Raw genomic sequence first — 18,775 nt, 5'->3', positions numbered from 1 at the left:
ATTTGCGCTTCTGTTTCTTTATTAGGCCTGGACAACGAACTAATGAGCTTTGGCCCAGCACAGTGTCACCTGTATTTATTTTCTTATGGCAACTTTGAGATAGCGGAAATGTTCCTTACCAGGAGCCAGGGAGGGCTGGGTGTCCTGACCGAGGCTGTCACCCGCCGGCCAGGGTTGGTGGCTGCGTCCCCGGGGAGCGAGGGCCCGGTGAGGGCGAGCATAGAACTGATGGAGCCAGAGGACTGGGCCTTTAGGTGAGGCCCTGGGGCACACAGGAAGGGGTTAGGCCCTTTGGAGGCCCAGGCATTCCTGCAAGCCCAGCTCTCTGAGATTGAGGTCGAGGGGCGTGGGGCAAGCCTAAGGCAGGTCCCCAGGCAGGGTGATGGTCGGAGGTGCAAAGGTGGCTTGGCTCCCTCCAGGCCGGGGGAGGAGGAGGGATCCATCAGCAGAGCGTGTCGGGCCAAAGAACCCTTGGAGCGAACAGGGCTATCCAGCCCCGCGGCCAAGGCGTCTGTCTGCTTTGTGTTGAGGGAGGCCTGGCTCAGCTCTCAGGCTGACTGCTTTGGGGTGGGTGGGGCAGAGAGGATGCTCTAAAGGAGCTCTTAGGGTCCTGAAGTGCGGACGCTCCCTTCCCTCTCTCCCTAGTTTGCTCCAAAGAGTCTCAGTTGGAGAGGCCTGGAATAAAGTAAAGGAGGAGTTCCGGGTTGAGGGCCGAAAAGGGTCAGCGGAGGCAGCTGGAACATCCCTTGTGCTGTGGCAGAGAATGCAAGCCCCCAACGCGGAGTGGAGAGTGCAGGGAAAGGGGAAACCCAGGGAACTGGGAGATGAGCGTGGACTCCTCGGCTCAGCAGCCCGAGACTTCCCGCAGCTCCCGCCTTGCTCCCCGGCAGGCAGCCCTGGCTAATAACGCCCAGGCTCTGTGCCCCCACCCACCCCATCTCTCCTTGCTCCATCTCTCTGCCTTACTACCCCCTCCCACCTCTTCCTTCCTTCCTGCAAATGGGTGTTAACGTGGGTCTTTATGTTCTGTCTATAACTAGGATGTAATCACGCGCCCCATGCCTCTCTCTAAAAGCATTTAATAAATGTCTATTAAAGCGCTACAAATGTAAGATGAATTTAGTGGCGCGGCTGCCTCCCTGAATCCGAACGGTAATGATGGATTTATCAATGGGGATTCGCCTTCAGCACAGCAAGGGAGGTTTACTCAGCAAATACGTCGGCAAGCACCCACCCAAATACAATCATTTGACCCCCCTGTGGGCGTTAGCCACCTCGCCCCTATCGTTGCCCGCCTGACGGGCTAGAGTCGCCAGGGGCCAGCGCGGGGCCGGGAGGACCAGGGGGGCACCGCTCCTCTCCTGGCCTCTAGCCCCCTCCTCTGTCTCCTTTCGGTCCGCAGGTTTCTCGCCTTTTGGCGTGCGTGGGGGACCTGGCTTGCAGGTTTGGAGGTGAGGAGTGGATGATGGCAGTACCGGAGCACACAACTAATGTCACTTGGCTTTGTCGGGGACATGCGTGGGGCGCCTCCGAGCCACTGTTGGCTTTTAAGAGGTGCGATTGTTCCTGAATCTGCAAGTGGTCTCTGGAGTACCCAGGCTTTCACTAAATCTTAGGCCGTTGGCTCCTCACTGGGCCCCAGCCCATCCCTGGGCACCATTCTAGAAGAGGCCTCCGTCCCAGGCCCTCGGAGGGCCCCGACTGTGCCCAGAGAGGGTGCCTGCCCTCTCCAGGCTCCCCCAGATGTCCCCAGGCCAAAGCAGAGGCGGCTGTTTTCCAGGGTTAGGGCGTTGTCCCCAAAGCAGGGGCAAAACTTTCACATCTCCTCCCCTAATAGATCCGGTTTCTCTCCCACCTGCCCCGGCAAAGCCCACCCGGCCATTTTAAAGTTTCTGTGGCTGTAGATTTTCAGAATTTGGTTTGGACTGTGATCATTAACGCGCACAAACCCCAGTGACTACCACCTTTCTTTTTGTCTTTTATCTTTCTTTTCGAGGGGGAGGAAAGTGCTGGCCTGTTCCATCAAGCCCAGTTCTCATTTGCTTTGGCCTCTGATTTCTCTTTCTTCTTTGGAAATTTCATTGAGATGTCTCTGTACTTCGCTTGTCAGTTATCTTTGTTCCTTTTAAATAAAGGGCTTTTAAATGGACTTATTGCTCCCAGCGTGGGTTCCTCTCTCTAAATGTTAGAAAATTGTGCCATCTACCCGCTATGCTGAGTACTGTCACACTCGGAGACCTCGGGGACCTCCGGGCCGGCTTCAATGCTGCCATGTCAGGGGCCGCGGGCTGCAGGAGGAGGGGGCGGCTCACGTGGATTTCTACAGATCTCCGCCTGCAGCCGGCCGGCGTGGCCACGCCAGGGCACGGCCCGCAACGCGCGCAGCCGCCAGCTTGATGGCGGCCGCGAACTTGGCTGCGGCTGATCCCGGACCACATCGCAGGCGTGGCTGGGACTCTTCCCTTCTCAGAAACGCCCGGGGCTGGGAGGGAGGGCGCGGGGGCTGCTTCTAGACCCGAACAGCCGCTGGGGGTCGGGGATAACCGCGGACAATGGTGGGGGAAGGTTGCCTGGGAGGGGCACGGGGGGGGGGATTTGGCCGCTCAGCCTTGGAGCGCTCTTGCCCGCCTCCAGCCTCCAGCCCCCCTCTCTCCCTCGGGGAAGCTGAGCTGAGTGAGGCCTGCGAAGAGCCACGGCCGCCGACTGGCTTCCCAGACTTGGAGGGAGGAGAGCCCGGGCCAGGCAGCTCAGATGCAACTTTCAGCTCTCGGCTAGAGAGCATTCTGGTGTCTTGTGGAAGGCCACACTTGCTTTGCTTCCTAAAGCGTGTGGTGTAGGTGCACCGCGTTTGAACTACTCAGATGTCTGAGGTGGGGTCTCCTTATCCCGACCCCGCCTCTGCCTCTGCCAAACAACCCACCTGCAACCGCAGGTTCTTTTTGAATGAGTTAAAATGGATTAACAGTTTAGATTTTATTATGTGGCTACCCCTCTCTGATGCTTTTTTTTTTTTTTTAACCCATTAAAAGTATTAGCTGAGATTTCCAAATGTCCATTGGGTATTTATGCTGGGGGGGGGGGAATCTCCGATACGGTTTATGACTTTTATTACATGTTTCACACTGTTCGAGAAATGGAGTTTTAAGCAACATACAATTAAATCTATATTGCTCTTTGGAGAAGGGCCAAGCAACTCGGCAATCAATTAGTTTAGATCTTTTGATACTTGTTGCTAAAATCAAAGTGTAAAACTGCAACCCTTATGTAGAGCTGCTTCCCCATTTTATCTAAGGTCGTGGAGCTACCACAGAGGAAATGACAGTTGCTTTTTTCTGCCCCAGGATGTTTTTCCTGTACAGATTAGTCTTTTTAAAATACCAGCCTATTTTCTATACTCCCTGTCCATTTCTCTCTTACTGTGATCTCTCATCCCCTGCCTTTATCAGCCAGATTTAATTTTTTAAAATTTACTTTCAATTTCTGTTATTTGAAAATGAATTTTCTATTTACCCTCTCTCTCTCATCTCCCTCCTCTCTTTGCTTGATTCTAAGAAGGGAAGCTGAGTTGTTTAATAACCGCACTAATACAGTGGTTTCCAGACAAAGGCAAAATTATATTCTTTGTAACCACAACAGGATGGGGATGGGGGTTTAAATTCTCATTCTCTCATTCCCTCCCTCTCTCCTTCCCTCTCTCTCTCTTACACACGCACCTCTGTCCCTTCAAATAAGTGGTTTAGGAAATAATCTGCATTGAACAGAAAGTGCTTCCACCTTGAAATGTCACCATTCCCATCTCCCTGGCTCTCTCTGGGCCAGTCCCTTCTACTGCCTGGTGGCAGTCTGTCCTGAAGTCTGTCTGTCCTTGGCCATGGCAGGAGCTGGGGGGTGCCTATGGAGACCCAGGACATCATGAGAAAGTGGTGGGGTCCAGCTAGGCTGTACTGGGCAGCTGAGACAGGGCTGATAGCAAGTTCCAAAGAAAGGCTTGCTGACATATTAAATAATTCTTCCTTCCCCTCGGCAGGCATCTTCTCCCTACAGCCACTCAGGTTCTTGAAAGGAGGGGGAGGGGTTCAGGACTGTGCATCTATCCCCTCATTTCTTTCCAGGCTGGGCTGCTCCTTCACCAGCTTCATCACTGGTTTAAAAACCCTGTGGCTTTGGGACTGAGCAGGTCAGTCATTGAACTGTCATCTCCACCAGGATGGACCATCTAGAACCTCCTCTGTTCTTAAAAAAAAAAAAAAAAAAAAAAAGTTCTGAAATGAGTAAAGTGATTGGGCAGGGTGACATTAGCCTCTCTCCAGAAGCCTTCCTTTTCCTCCCAGGGAATGAGGAACCCCAGGCAGGGAGGGACCTTTGCCTCCACCCATTGCTGTGGCCTTGCTGGGTCTGGGCCTCGTGTTTTCACCCTGCCTTGTGCCCATCCATATGCCTGAGCCCTAATTGTAAGAAAGGTCTGGGAAACATTTTCTCTGTGCTAATTTTATATTTCCCCTTTCCCCCTTGCAACATTAAACATAATTTTGCGCTGTCACTGTCACTAAGATTGCGGTTTGTTGATGTCTCTACTTGGAAACATGACCCCTTTGCCTCCAACAGGGAGTCCTCCCTGGGCAGCCTCTGGGAGGCCCCTTCTCCACTGGGGATTTCAGGGTTTCTGGAAAACCCTGAGAGAAAGAGAGAGGGAGAGGGAGGGGCAGTAATAAAGGCCAGAAAGGTCCCTATGAGAACCCCACAATCATTTCAAATCCCCTTTCCCTATGACCGCGGGAGCAAATGTGTTTTTGATGTGCGTTTGGTTGTTGGCTTGTTTGTTTAATAAAATCCCTGTGTGTGTGTTTGTGTGTCTGTGACATGTAACCACAGCCACTCTACTTTTAAAATTTCCCTTTGAATTTTTTGTTTGTTTGTTTTTGTGTCTATTCTCTTCAACTTCTCTGTTCTTTATCCCCCTCCACTTACACAGCCCCAATATATTTTCTCTAGCTAAGCAATAATCCTCTGGCCCAGTGGCCATGTTCCTGGAGATAAAATCCATTTATCCCTTGTGTTGCCTCACCAAGCCCCAGTTATCTGGGGCCTTTGGTGACAGACTGGAGCATGAGAGATGAATATATTTCTTATTTTGAAGGCCCTGCTCCTTGCTTTCTTTAATGTGCCAGCCTGGAGGGGCTCTGGAGTTAAGCAAATACACCCAGGGTCTACAGCTTTGCTCTCTGTGCCTGGTTGTGGTTCTGGTTGCTTCTCATCTATTTCCCTTTTTTTGGAGGAGCTGCTAGCCCCTCTCCATTCTCCCTAACAGTGTTTCAGAGCCTGTGTGCACCAAGGCTGGTGGGTTTCAGGGCGATTATCTCATTTCTCTGGTGCAGGGAGAAGCGGCTTGCAGCCCCTGGGTCAGGCATTCAGCGGAGGACCCGTGTCACAGACCCAACCCGAAGGTTAATTTTCCCTCATTAGCATGTCCATAGTTCGCTCCCGGCCCAGGATCCCAGGTCCCCGCTCTGTCTCCTCCCAGCTTCCCTCTCAAAGTCTCTGGCAAATTTGCTCTCTCTCCTGGACCCTTCTTCACAAGCTTATATTCTGCCAGGTTCCTATTGGGTTCCTAGACTCTAATCACTGAAAACCCATTTCATCCATTTTCAAACAGTTTGCGTGTTTTTATTCTCGAGCCTCTTTCCTCCATCCACGTCTCACTCTCCTCCATGCACCTCATTTACAAACGTATTCTGCTTTATTTGAATTAGTTCACTTCTCTTCTTCTCTCCCCCCTCCCCTTATTCTTTCATTCACTGCAAGTAAAAGCAAAAGATACAAAATGGCAAAGTTCAGCTGCGTGTGCATGGCGGGTGGGGGGGAGGGCATCCCAACCACCTAGAAAGAAGCTGGAGGTTTGTAATGACAGAAGAAACAACAAAGGAAAGAGAATTGCATTTACGGCTTAAGTGGGCCAGTGTGTTTGTGTGTCTATATCTGTGTGTGTTTTTAAGATTTCTTTGAACTGCTTTTGTGCTGACTCGACAGAGGCATTTGCCAAAGCTAGTCCCGGTATAGGAACTTTGAGTTAACCTCTTATATCAAATGAATCTTTTCATTTAGAGGCCAATAAATCTCAATCTCTAGCTACCTTTTGTAGATGCAGCCTCAGTTCAATGAGACAAGACTGGGGCTTATAATAAAGACCAGATAAAGTTTGCCAAAGTTATTTTCTTTCCCTCCCTTCTTTTTTAAACCAATGTGAAAAATTCCCCCATCTAACAAATAAAAGTTCAGGGAAGTAGCAGCGTTTCCTCAGTGAGCAAAAGGTTGGGGATTTCTTTACCTTTTCACAGCAAAGCCTGTTGACTGAAGTGGTTTTCCAGGCTCAGACACTGAAATGATTTATAGTTTTTCAACAAGTCATTATTTTGGTGTGTTGTTTAGGTGGACCTGAGACGATCTAATAATCAATGTAAGACTTGGGGGGAGGGGATTGTCTGTGACCAAGAGGAGAGTTAACACCAGAAACATGAAAGCCAGTCAGGTCTCCAGGGATGGAATTTGGGAAAGAGCCTGCACACGTCTGCTCCTGGGCTATAAAGAAATACATTGTTAACAACAACAAAACAGACAATGCCCTGAGCTCTGCCTTGATTCAGAGCTGAGCTACTTTCAAGATTTTTTAGCAGCACTGTTCATTTTGATGGGGTTTCTGGGCCATTTGAAATTCAACCTTTAGCCAGCCTGCTCATGGGGTATGGTTACAGAATTCATTTTCTGATTTACTACCCCTCCTCCTATATTTTCTTTATTTCCTGATGGCCTCCCATGGGGCTAATCTTTTTTTTTTTCCCTTTCTTTTATATTTTCCAGTTTTGTTCTCCCTACAAACGACTCAGTGTTTTTCCTGTTTCTACTGATCACTCATTTGCTTCCTTTCTCTCTTTCCTTCCTTAGGAGACACAGAGGAAAATAAAAAGAATGGGAGGGGGATTTCCAAATCATTCCTCTCTGAGTGTTATTAATTACTGCTACAAGGCAGGAGACTCTTAACTAATAACAAAGTTGTAAATTACCCCTGACTTTCAAATATTTCTCATTTGTCAGCTCTGATTGATTTGATTAATATTTTGTTCTTTGAAATAATTTTAGCCATACTTATAATCAGCTCTGCTTATGAAACACAGAGCAGATCATCACCCCTGCATAGGACCCTGCCCTTCTGGTTTTACTCTTCAAGTGAAGTTTGGGTTTTCATCCTGAGGTCCAAGATTCTGACTGGAAAGCAGTGCTGGAAAAGCTCAGGGGCAGTTAAACTGCAGAAGCAGAGTGGGCTGGCATACCTGCATATGTCCAGTGATTTATATGTAATTTTGAAAATATTATTGAGGAAATTAATCGTATTGAAAGAACGGAACTAGTTCATTTCCTAGGTCTCTGAAACATTTTTTCCCCTCCAGATTCAAGGCTGAAGGAGTGGATTTTTAAAGGATTCCTAGACGCGGGCCATTTGCCCAAGCCAAGCCTTATTTCTCCTTATTCTCCTTGATACCATTTTAAAGAAAGAGCTGGTCTACTCTCAGCTCACCTATCAGAGATGGAAATTACTAGTGGGGCAAAAATGGTGTGTGTTGATGGGGCGGGGGAGCAGAAAAGATAAAAAGAGCTCCTGGGCTAGGAGCACCCTAAAAACTCCACATCTTTTAGGACAGGGGTTTATATTTTCCAAAGGTCCCTTTCTCTTTCACCATCATATCCAGAATGCAATCTTTGAAGCTATCAATACCCGCTGCCTCCAATACCTCTGGAGTTTTAATCTTAATTATATTATTAAGCGAAGTACTGTGCTGTCAGGGGATTGAACATGATTTATGACGTCTGCCTATTAAAGGATCGATTGTGAATATCGCTACTATCATCTATCAATAGTCTTAGGCCGGGGGTATTTCTCGCTCCACGGTGGTTATTTGTAATACCGAAATGATAGACTGCAGGATAAGACTATTCTTCACAGGACTAGCTTTCCAGGTGCGGCGGGGAGTCAGCGTGGAGAGACAGGAAACTCCGCACGGCCCACCACATCTCGCACCCGGAGAGAGTTTTAAGTTTTTTTTTTTGTTTTGTTTTAATGTTAAAACCAGTGAATTCTCCCTGGGGTCTAGTAGCAGGAAAGCTAGAGTCGTTGTTTTGGGGAAAAAAGTAACCTGTGCAGGTCGATATCAGAAGCGAGCGTTTCCTGAATGCCAGGTGATACGTAATAAGACTAGAAGCAAAAATCCAGCGAGGGGACCCCTTTATAGAGGGTGACTGGATGGGGGGTTAGTGGGGAGGGCTGGGGGCGGACTGAATTTTTTGAAGCAGATACCCGTGCCGTGCCTAAGCCCTTGGACTCGGAGGTGTTCAATTTCTGGGATCAATCAGGGCTTTCTACTCGGAGCCACCCCTACAAGGACACTTCCACCTGCTCCCGCCTGCTCCACATAGGTGGAGGCGGGTGCGAAACGCGCAGCGGCTGAGCCTGGAGGAGCGGGGCGCGGAGGCCTTTTGTCTCCAGACAGAGCGCAGTGCCTGCTTTTTTCCACCCTCGCGGGGCAAGGCACGGGGTCATCGGCGAGTCTCAGACCCTGCTTTAGGGGGATGGGAGGGAGAGGCTGAGCTTGGAGGAAAACTCCCGCTCGCGAGAGTGGCCTCCGAATGGAGGCTGGAACACCCCAGCGGGGTGGGGCGTGGAAGCAGCCCGAACGCGGCCAGAGGGCGGTTGGGCCTGAGCCCCACTCCTGCCCTTGGCGAGCACCGGAACGCGAGGGCTACGGAGGCCCTGGAGCCCTCCTGCACCATGAAGGAGGCTCACCTCGTCTGGAGCCCGCGCCGCCGCCGCGCCCTGGGCCTGAGCGGGAGGAGCCGCGGGAAGCCAGGCCTCGGGCCTCCGAGCACAGAGAGCTCGCCCCTCGCCCAAGCCTGACCTTAGCGGCCCTCATAGCCCTGTTCAATTGCCTCTGGATTTCCAGCGCGAAGAAATGGCAGCATCATTGGAACCTGTTGGTCTTCCTTCTCCCAGGCTAGAGACCTGGGGCCCACACAGTGCATGGCCACACAGGGCAGGTTGGATGTGGGAGGAGGACCACAGGCGAGGAGGCAGGATGCCTGCTCCAGGCCCGGCTGCCCGCAGCGACCCCCACCACCTCTCCAGGCAGAAAACGCGTCGTGGGGTAAAAACCTCTATCCCCAGCCATGTGATCCCACCTAGCTGGCCACCTGCCTGCCCCTTGCAGCCCTGCCCGCTCCGAGGTCTACCCTTGGCCACGATGCCTTGTCCTCCAGTTTGGAGACCCCCAGGGGGGTGGATACGATACCTGGTACATAGAAGCACTCAATAAATGTTAGCTGTGCTTCTTGTCATTATGAGGCACTTTTGGTTTTCTCCCTGAGCATCTCCTCATACACATTTGTTCCAGACCAACCCTGTGCTGTGGTCCCCAAGCCCCCAATTCCTGCCTAGGTGCCTACCAGCTGCCTCTGACCCCTCTGAGCCTAGGAGCCACAGCCCTCCACCCCTAACATGCCATAATCTGAGGCCCTTGCCATTTCTCCCCCAGCGTGTAGTCCAGGCCTGGACCACCAGGAGCAGAAGACCTGGAGGCCTGATGCAAAATCCCTAATGCCTCAGGTTAGCATCAGGGGAAAGGAATTTCTGTTAAATAAGAACTTCCTTGTTCATTAAAAGAAAAGAAAAGAGAAGAAAGAAAGAAAGAAAGAAAGAAAGAAAGAAAGAAAGAAAGAAAGAAAGAAAGAAAGAAAGAAACCCTTCAGTGTGGTGTGGGTGGAGTGGGGGGAGCAGGGACAGGCTGAGACAGGAGGAGCAATAGTACCTGAGTCAGGAGCATCAGAATGACACCTTTTTCTTCCAGAAACAATTTCTTGGGTAAGCTTTTAATCGGCCCGGGCCAAGGGGAATGAATCGTCAGAGACAAGCCACTAAATATACCTAGGACGTCTTGAGGCCAGATTTTATTTTACGATCTCAAATAAATATAACCCTGCCTTTCCAATTCTTCTTCTTATCAACAATACTAATAATATTGTTGTCGTTATTATTTTGCCAACGACGTTTCAGCTCCAGACTGCCTCTGGAGCCACAGCAGGAGCCACGCCCAGGACAGCGATCACCTGCTGCGCTGTGGCTGGGACTTCGCCCCCTCTTCGTCCCTTCCCTCCTCCCCACAACCCCCAAGGCCGATGCATGTTCTTAGATGTGGACCCCTTTAAAAATGACAAATGTCTTGTCAATACAGACCATCCATCCCCTCTTGCTTTCTAATCATTTTTTTTTCGGCGAGAGGAGGGACCCAGGCGCAGGCCCAGCGGCGCGTGTCACGCGGCCTGCATTGTACCGTAATCGCCAAAACCTTGGCCTAATTTGCAGCTAATAGATCTTGAGCGAGGGAGTCGGAAAGAAATCAGTGGCCTAGGAACTAGATTTAAGCTTTGGAGGGATAAGAAATTAAGGAACTGGAAGGAGGATGTGATTCATATTATTCTTTCTCCTTCCTCTCCTCCCACGTCTCCCGATCGGCCTTTGGGGACGCGGACCTTAGCTCTCGGCAGCCTGTGTCCCTACCGCTGCTTGCTTCCCTGGATCGGGACGACTGTGCGTCTGAGGCGCCCTTCGGCGCGCTCAGACCCCGCGCCCTCCGCCTGGCTTCTCCCCAGCCCCCGGGAGGAGGCGCTGGTGCCCGGGTCGGGCCTCTGGTCCCTCCCAGCCGGCGTCCCGGAGCCCCCATTCACAATTCACAAAGCTCCGCTTGGAGGACGGACACACACACACACACACACACACGCACGCACACACATTGCGAAGAGGGGAGCTTGATCTTGTCTCATTGGCGTCTCGGGCCTGAAAGGAAAATCGTTTGGGTAAACAGCCAAGCTTCCAGGCTTAACGTCGGCTCCCGCCCCTGCCCCTCCACCCCCTCCGCCTCCCCCACTCCCCTTCCACCCCACCCGCCACCCACACTCGGCTCCGCAGCCGGGCCCCGAGCAAGCTCCGCGCAGCCGGCCGGGAGCCCAGGGCCCCCAGGTTCAAAGGGCCGCGGCCCGGAGGGGAAGCCCTACTCGCTGTGCCCCGGGGGGCAGAAGCGGACTGCAGGGCGGTGGGACCGGCCCGGGCCACGGTAGGAACCGCGAAACCTCCCGCTTCCCTAAGTAGAGCTGGTCCCGGGGGAGGGCGCCGGGGAGTTCGGAGCCCGGAGGGACCTTTCCGCCAAGATCGAGAGGAGGCCGAGCCCGGGCCACAGGCTTTCCCAGGCTGGCACCCCGGGGCCCTGAAGGCTGTGCCAGGCAGGTGTGCAAGTGTGTGCATGACCGCAGGCGGGGGCGTTGAGCCTCTGCAGGCCGCGTGGCGCTCCGCACACCCCAGAGTGATTACCGGGTCCCCACCTCCCTCCTAGCGGGGCGGCTCCTGGAAAAGCCTTTAATCTGATATTAAGCATTTTCCGAAGTTTGATTCTTTCCAAAGGAGAGTTCTTCACTTAACTGACTGTAAACGTAATAGTTATTAACATGAAAAAAAAAAAAAAGCCTTTGTGTTGTGTTGTCTAAAAGGATATTGCTTTCTCTCTAGCTCACACTCTCAAGCGTGGTAAGAACCTTGAAATCTGAAAATATCCTGATTAGATTATTAGGCCTGATTATATGGTGACCCTCCCTTCCTCTAATGAAATCCCTCTCTCTTCTCCCTTCTGTCTCTCTCTCTTGTCCTCTCTCTCTCTCTCCTTCTCCCAGTCTCAATCTCCCTCTAATCCAGGAGTCATTAGCAACACCCTCTGGCTACATGTTTTGCATCAGTGAAACATTGTGACATAGTTGTAATACAAACTCTGCTGCCTTGCACTGCATCTTGCGGTAGAAAGTGTAATAGCAATAAAAATCATTTTTAATCTCAGGCATTATTCGGTGGAAAAGAACTCGAAAAAAAATCTGAATGTGAGAAGTGGAGGGGATAGAGAGAGAAAGGAAAGGAGAGAAGAGAAGGAGGGGAGGGAGAGAGGGAGAGAAACTTTTCCAATTTAGAGACTTTTCAAAACTATAGGTATGCAGATTCAAGCATGTCACTTGCTCTTCTCTCCTCTCCTCTGCTTTTGCCTCCGATCCTCACAGCTGGCACTCAGTGGACCCCTGGACCCTTTCAGGAATTGCCTTTTAGTTGCCAGGATCTCTCAGCAACTTCCTTCTTCTCCAGCACAGCACCTCTCTAGTCAGGAAAGCCGCAGGATCCCCCAGGGGCTGGGCCACCCCTCCTCAGCTGTGAAGGGTGAGGGGTCCTCATTCAAGTCCTGCAAGGAAATCGGGGCTTCTTTCTTGTATGGTGTAGCAGAAATCTTTGCTAGCCTGATGGAGAAGGGACAAACCACCCAGAAAAAGCCAACCTGGCTATTTTCTTGGTGCAGCCTTATAATTTCTGAGCAAGGGCTCTCAGAGAACCTCCTAATCTTCCATGAGGAGTGCTGGTTACAGGGAGAAGGAGTGCTCCCTCCATCACCTGTTGGCCCTCTGGGAACTCACCCTACCAACTCTGGGAGGACAAAGTTTCCAGAAATGGTATCTAGGTTGGGTTTGCTCAGGCAGGGAAATACACCTCCACGTGCATACACCCCCCCCCCACCATAGCTCCCAGTTCAATAATCTTTCTAAGTGGGATCCACTGAGCTCCTTAACACAAAAACAAAATTTTGGTCAAAACTAAATTAGAAAAATGTTCTGTACCTTCCTCAAAACAAAGAAATCACACAAATCCTCACAGGACCATAAGATAGACATTCTATTTTTTAATACCAAGTTGGCATCCTCAAGGAAAAGAATCTTATTTTGTGAGATTTGTTTTTACTTAGAACACCTATTTCTAGGGTGGTGTGCTTTGAAAACTTGAAGCAAACTCACCATATGAGTGAACTGATTTTCTGTATATTTTTAGTCCTGCAGAACTTAAGAGCGGGGCAAATCCCTTAAGTTACCAACTGGATTAAATAGGGTCAAATGCCCACTTGCACTTTGGGGAGAAAAGCTGTGTGATTTGGAACTCTTGCCATAACTGCTTCCACTAGCCCATAGATGTACAGGTTAGGGGCTGCATTTTGTGGTTACTTTGTCAGCAGAGCGGAAGGCTGTGGGGTACAAGGTCCCAGTAGGCTGGTTGACTGGCATGGCAGAGACCCTCTGATGTCCGTCTGACCAGAATGAGTGGATTTCGGTGAAAATCATAATTGGGAAGGGACGACTTCATAAGCACCTGCCTCATGGGAGATGTCTGCATCGGCCACAGCCGAGTGGCCGGAAACACATGGCAGCCCGAACCCGTGGCCTCAGAGGAGACATTGCTCATTTCTCTTTTCTATGAAAGCAGCGTCCCAGTTTAGACGCTGGTGGAATTGTACCTACGTGTATTTTTCTCTTTCTCCTGTTATTTTCCCTTTATCCTAGTGCAGACGTTGCGGGATATGTCGGTCACAGATAATGGGTTTTAACCGGTGGGAAGGCCTGTGTGTTTCGGTTTCTCTTAGGGTTTAGATGAAGGAAAAGCTGCGGTGATGGTCAAGCTAGGATGCAGGAGTCTCGGCGGCATGGCCGCGTAATTCCAGTTTCCGCAGCAAGGTGGCGCTCCAAGGTACTGCAGCGCACCCGGCTGCTGGGCGCCGAGCGCCGCGGCCGCGCTCCCGGAGTGAGGCGGCAGCTACCGAGCATCGTTCGCACCCGCTTCCCTTCGCCTGGGCACGAAAAGTCGGAGAGCGCTCATACCCGCTAGGCGGACCTGTTCTCGGGTGGGCGAAGGCCCAAGGCCACGATCGGGAAGCTGGCAGTGGCGGGGAGCGTGGCGCGGCCCAGGCCGGGGCGCATTCTGGGCTCCGCGGATCCGGGGAATCTGCAAAGTTCTTGGTCGCGATGGGACCCGGGCGGGGCCGAAGCGAGGGTGCGGGGCCCGCGCCGCCAGCACGCGGGTTCACCCTCGAACCAATCCTGGAAGGCCGGGCCCAAACACACCAAGCGAGTTGCTCTGGTCCTCCTCCCCTGGCTCGTGAGACTTCGATTTTTTTGGTTTTTTTTTCTTTTTTCTTTTTTTTAAGAAAGAAAATCTAACGCACTTGATATTGGTTTGTCCCCCAAACTAGGCAGTTTTCCTGTTTGATAGGCGTTTCTTTTTACCTTTTCTTTCCTTCTCATTTTTTCCTTTTTTCCTTTATATATATATATATATTTTTTCTTTCTTTCCCTCCTTCCCTTCTTTCCTTCCTTCTTAGAGCTGTTTCCTTGTGGGTGGGTGGGTGAGGTAGGAAGAGGAAGTGAGAGCGAGAAACAGGGAGATTAACACCAGCCCTGGAAGACCCAGCATCGGGCAAATGGCAGCAAAATTGAAGAAGAAATTATTTCGATTTATTGCACGCGATCCATGCGATTTCGTTGCCACACTTGCCCTCCATGAGTATCTCACAAGACCTAAGTCAAAGACAACTGGGAGGAAATGCCTTTCGCCCTGCCAACTTGGGTTCCATTACAACCAGTTTGGAAACAATGCTAGAAATAATAATGGTAGTAAATAGTCCCGATGGACAGCATTTCCAAACTGCACAGTCTTCCCCGTGACTTTGCGCCTGGCTCTGGAGGAGCCGGGCGGTGTGCGTGGCTGTCAGACTGGGCCCTCTTTTCAGCAGTTTGGTACACCTGAACACCCTGCCCCAAGAAATGCCCCCCTACCCAGCCGCTTTGGGTACCCCGCCTGGGCTCTAGCCGCTGCTGGGAAGCTCTGCTGAGGCTGCACCCGGTCGACTTGTCACCAGCCGCACTTTTTCTTTTAATCAGTATTTCTTGTCACCTCACCTTCCTTCCTTTAAGTTTTCTGGTATAAATGCAGAAATTTTCGGCCCAATTTAGGAGTCTACAGAAACTCAGAGGGTCAGGTCATTAGGAATGTTAACGTGGCGACCAAAATTATAAACATGATCTAAAAGTCTCTTTCAATTCATTTCTTCAAGTATTTATTTGAGTTAAGTGATGAAAAGTGACAGTTGTGAAATAGACAGCTTTTAAAAGTAATGAAGTCAGATGAGGCTTTAACCTGTCGATTGCTATAAATCAACTTTGAAAAAGACAAATGAAGAATATTATTTGGGAGCCTAACTGCGACCATTTGCTGTGTGGGCTGCAGGTTCTGAAATCAGCCTGTGAATGCCCCGGGAGCAGCAGCTAGTTGAGGCCCTGAGATCGTAGCTTGGCCCTCGGTGATCAGGGATTGGCACTGCCTGAAGGCTACATTTTGGTGGTCGAGGGTCTCCCTTTGCGCTTAGACTTAAGCATATTTGGGCCACCACAGTGTATCTGAGCAGGTGATCCCAGCCCTCAGCAGAGTTGGAAATTTAGAGGGACCCCACCACCCAGGGGACTAAATGCCATGATATGGAACTAAATGCCATGATGTAAATGGGTGCTCAGCCCAGCTCCCCACCCAGTTAAGGGTGTCAACTTCTTTCCTCCAGCCAAAAGACTAGGGCCTGCCTGAGCCCTATCTTACTAACCCTTACGAAATGGTGGCAGGTGAGGAGGAAGGTGAGGAAGAACAGGAAATTTAATTAGGAGGAGGAGGGCAAAGTGGGGGGGGGGGGGGGGGTCAGGTGGATTTTCAGTGACTTCAAATGGCCCTTAACTATGAGGGAACTCTGGAAAGAGAAGGACAGCATTAGATACCCAGAGGTCTTTGATGGGGATAAGGGTCTTCATTTTGCACCTGCCCCAGTCGGGGGTGGGGGGTTGCTATAAATCAACTTTGGCTTCTAAGGAAGGTGAACTGACTGGGTGTTTTAAAATAAATTTGACCCATTTTCTTGGAGATCTAATTTCTGCACGAATGCAACTTCTGTCAAAGCCAGGTTTGGGGGGAAGGTCCCCTTCCCCATAACTTCAGCCCCGCATCCCAGTATCCACCCCAAGTCTGAAGGAACATGCCTGGGGCTTCTGGCCCTCTGGATCTGCTAGGGTCTCTTTCCTCCAACACTTCCCTGAGGCTAAAAGTGCACAGAGGCTCTTTCCCTTTTCCTATGCCCCCGCAGCCGACGTGGCTTCTTGGAGAAATCGGGCATTCGACATTCTCCGGGAGAGGCTCCACTCGGCTGGGGCACGGGCAACAGGTCCTGTTGCACTTTGTCTCCTGAGCCCTCCATCCCTTTCCCTCTCTATCCTCACTGCTGGGGTCACCTGGGAAGAGAGGGAGTACCTCTAGCTTCCTCTCTCTGAGACCATCAAGAGATACTCAAGGAAGGCAAGGAGACAGCGCCCGGGTCTGGGGGCAAATGATGGACCGGATGGCTTTAGGGACGGTTTTGGCCCTCCGCATTTGCCCAACTCGAAATTCTGACTCTAGGAGGAGGCTCCGACTCAGAGGGCTCTGAGGAGGAGACCCAGCGGAAAGTGAAGGGGAGGATGAGTGAAGAGGACCACGCCCTTCCAGGGGACAGTCACTAGCGACGTAGGGACAAGGTGGGCTGGTGGCTCCACTGGGCCTACCATGGCTTGCGACCCCTTCTCGCCGCCTGGGGGCCAGATACCAACCAAGTGCAGCGTCCCCTCCCCCTTCAGGTCAATTTCCCTTCCCTGAAGACCCGGACGTGGGAAAGAAGGCGCCCCGCCCGGGCGCAAGAGGCTCCCGCTCTCCCCGAGCTCAGCTCGCCCTCCAGGTCAGCCAAGCTGGAACCGGGCGGCTGGAACTCCGCAGTCGGCTGCGCGGCCACCGTCCCCCGCCCGCCCCGCTGGCGCCAGGGTTCCCAGCCTCCCAGGCTGGGGCATTGAGGGGCGCGGGGGCTACCGGGACCCGCCTCAGTGGAGGGTGGGGAGCGGGGACGGCAACTTTCAGTTTCCGGCCGGGAGGAGGGAAACTCGTCCTTGGAGGGGGCTGGTCGAGACTCCTCCTCCACTCCGCCCCGAGGCGGCCGGGACGCGGCGAGCGGCGCGTCTCCGCCCGCCCGAGCGTTTCCATAAATCAGGCCGCTGGCAGGCTGCTAATTAGCTCGGGCCGATAAGAATAGGAGGAGGGAGAATCCAGTAGTGTTCGCTGGTGTGGGGGTGGGGGTGGGGTGGGGTGGGGGGAGCTCTGTACGTGGGAGATCAGAATTTCTACGGGACCAACCGGAGACTCCTCGGGGCACGTCAGCAGCCCCCGCGGAGGCCGCCGCAGATCACATCCCCCTCCCAGCCCAGGCCTCCTAGCAGGGGACTCCAGATCACACGCCCCCCGCACTGCGCGCACCCCCACGTTCGACCCGGCCCGCCCACCCACGCTGACGCCCCCTCTCCCACTCTCCCAGCCAGCCCGGCGTTAATTAACTCTCCCCTCACCCCACTGCCAGATCGTAGGACTTTCACAACTCCTCCCCGAGTGGTTCCTCTTTAAGCCTCAAGCCTCTGGCTTGGAACAGCCTCCAGGAAAAGAGGGAGCTGGGTCTGGAAGGAGGGTCAGTCACCCCTAGGCTTTTGGGATAACGCGGCTCTCCCGGGCCTGGAGGGTGGTGTGAGTTACGATGTTGTGACCCTGTTCCTCCTCCCCCAATGTAAAGAGACGGGTCATTTCAAGATTAGAAATAACACTAAAGTTGGATTATCGATTTCCATGTAAATCCGGAGCAGAGGACGCAGCAGTGAGAGCGACTTCTGTTTATTTTCCTCCCTTTCTCCCCCCCCTTCCCCCCCCCCCCCCCCGGCTCCCAGCCAGCCCCGCTCTGCTCCCCTCCCAGTCCTCCCCGCCCTCCGCCGAGAAGGGACTCTGCGATGACATCACCGCGGAGACCCGCGGCCTCCCCGCCCCCGGCCTCGGGACCCCAGAGCAGAGATTGACAGGTGTCGTTCGCAAGGACAATGCCTTCCAGGTGTCACTGTTACAGTCTCATCCCTCCTAACCCGCCCTCCCTGCCCCCTTCACTTCCAACTCCCCCCCCCATTTCTCCTCAGAGAGAAGCGCTCTCATACCCCTCCCCTAGCTCCTCGCATCTGGGCACCTTGGCCCGGGTCTAGAGCACGGGCAAGGGTGGCAGGGACTCCACCTGCCGCCTGCCACCGGACGGCTCTTAGATGCCAAGAGCACCGGTAAGGGTCCGGGCGGCGACAGCCCGAGAGCAGAGAGGGAGCGTGCGTGTATTTTAAAGGAACCGGTGAGGTCTCTGGACTTCCCTGCCTTCGCTCTCCATCCTCCCCCACCCCGACACGCATATAGAATAACAGACGCGAAGATAATCCTGCCATCTGGCAAATCCCAAATTTGGCGACCGAGCTCAGAAAGCCACGGCGAAGTGTCATCCTGGGAGTAGGTGGCCGACTCTCCGGAACTGGGATGAGGGAGATGAGCTCTGCCCGTACCTGCCCGCACCTTGAACCTCGGCCGGATCCCTCATCCCTGCCCTGACTCCACAGTTTGTGGGGGTTTCCTCTCTCAGTGGACAGAATCTCTAGGGTTCAGGAATGGGGACCCAGGAATGGTGGGGCCCCAGCCCCAGGTTCCACCAATACTGCCTCAATGAGCTAAAACCCAAATTCGGCCTCATTATGTAACTCCGAATGTAATTTATAGCTGGGCGGCCTGTCGGCAGCGATTTAGATCATTTGGTGATAAGGATCACACTTATTAGATTTCTTCAAAGCCGATGGGGGTTTTCTATCTTCTTTTTTTTTTTTTTTTTTTTTAAGGAGGGCATTTGTGCTAAATTGCCCAGTGCTGGTGTGATAACTGTCAAAAGTTTGACATCAAAGGAGCTAATATTAT

Source organism: Phacochoerus africanus, chromosome 9 (assembly GCF_016906955.1).
Source record: "Phacochoerus africanus isolate WHEZ1 chromosome 9, ROS_Pafr_v1, whole genome shotgun sequence".
Taxonomy (NCBI): Eukaryota; Metazoa; Chordata; class Mammalia; order Artiodactyla; family Suidae; genus Phacochoerus; species Phacochoerus africanus.
Note: the sequence above shows the minus strand (reverse complement) of the source record.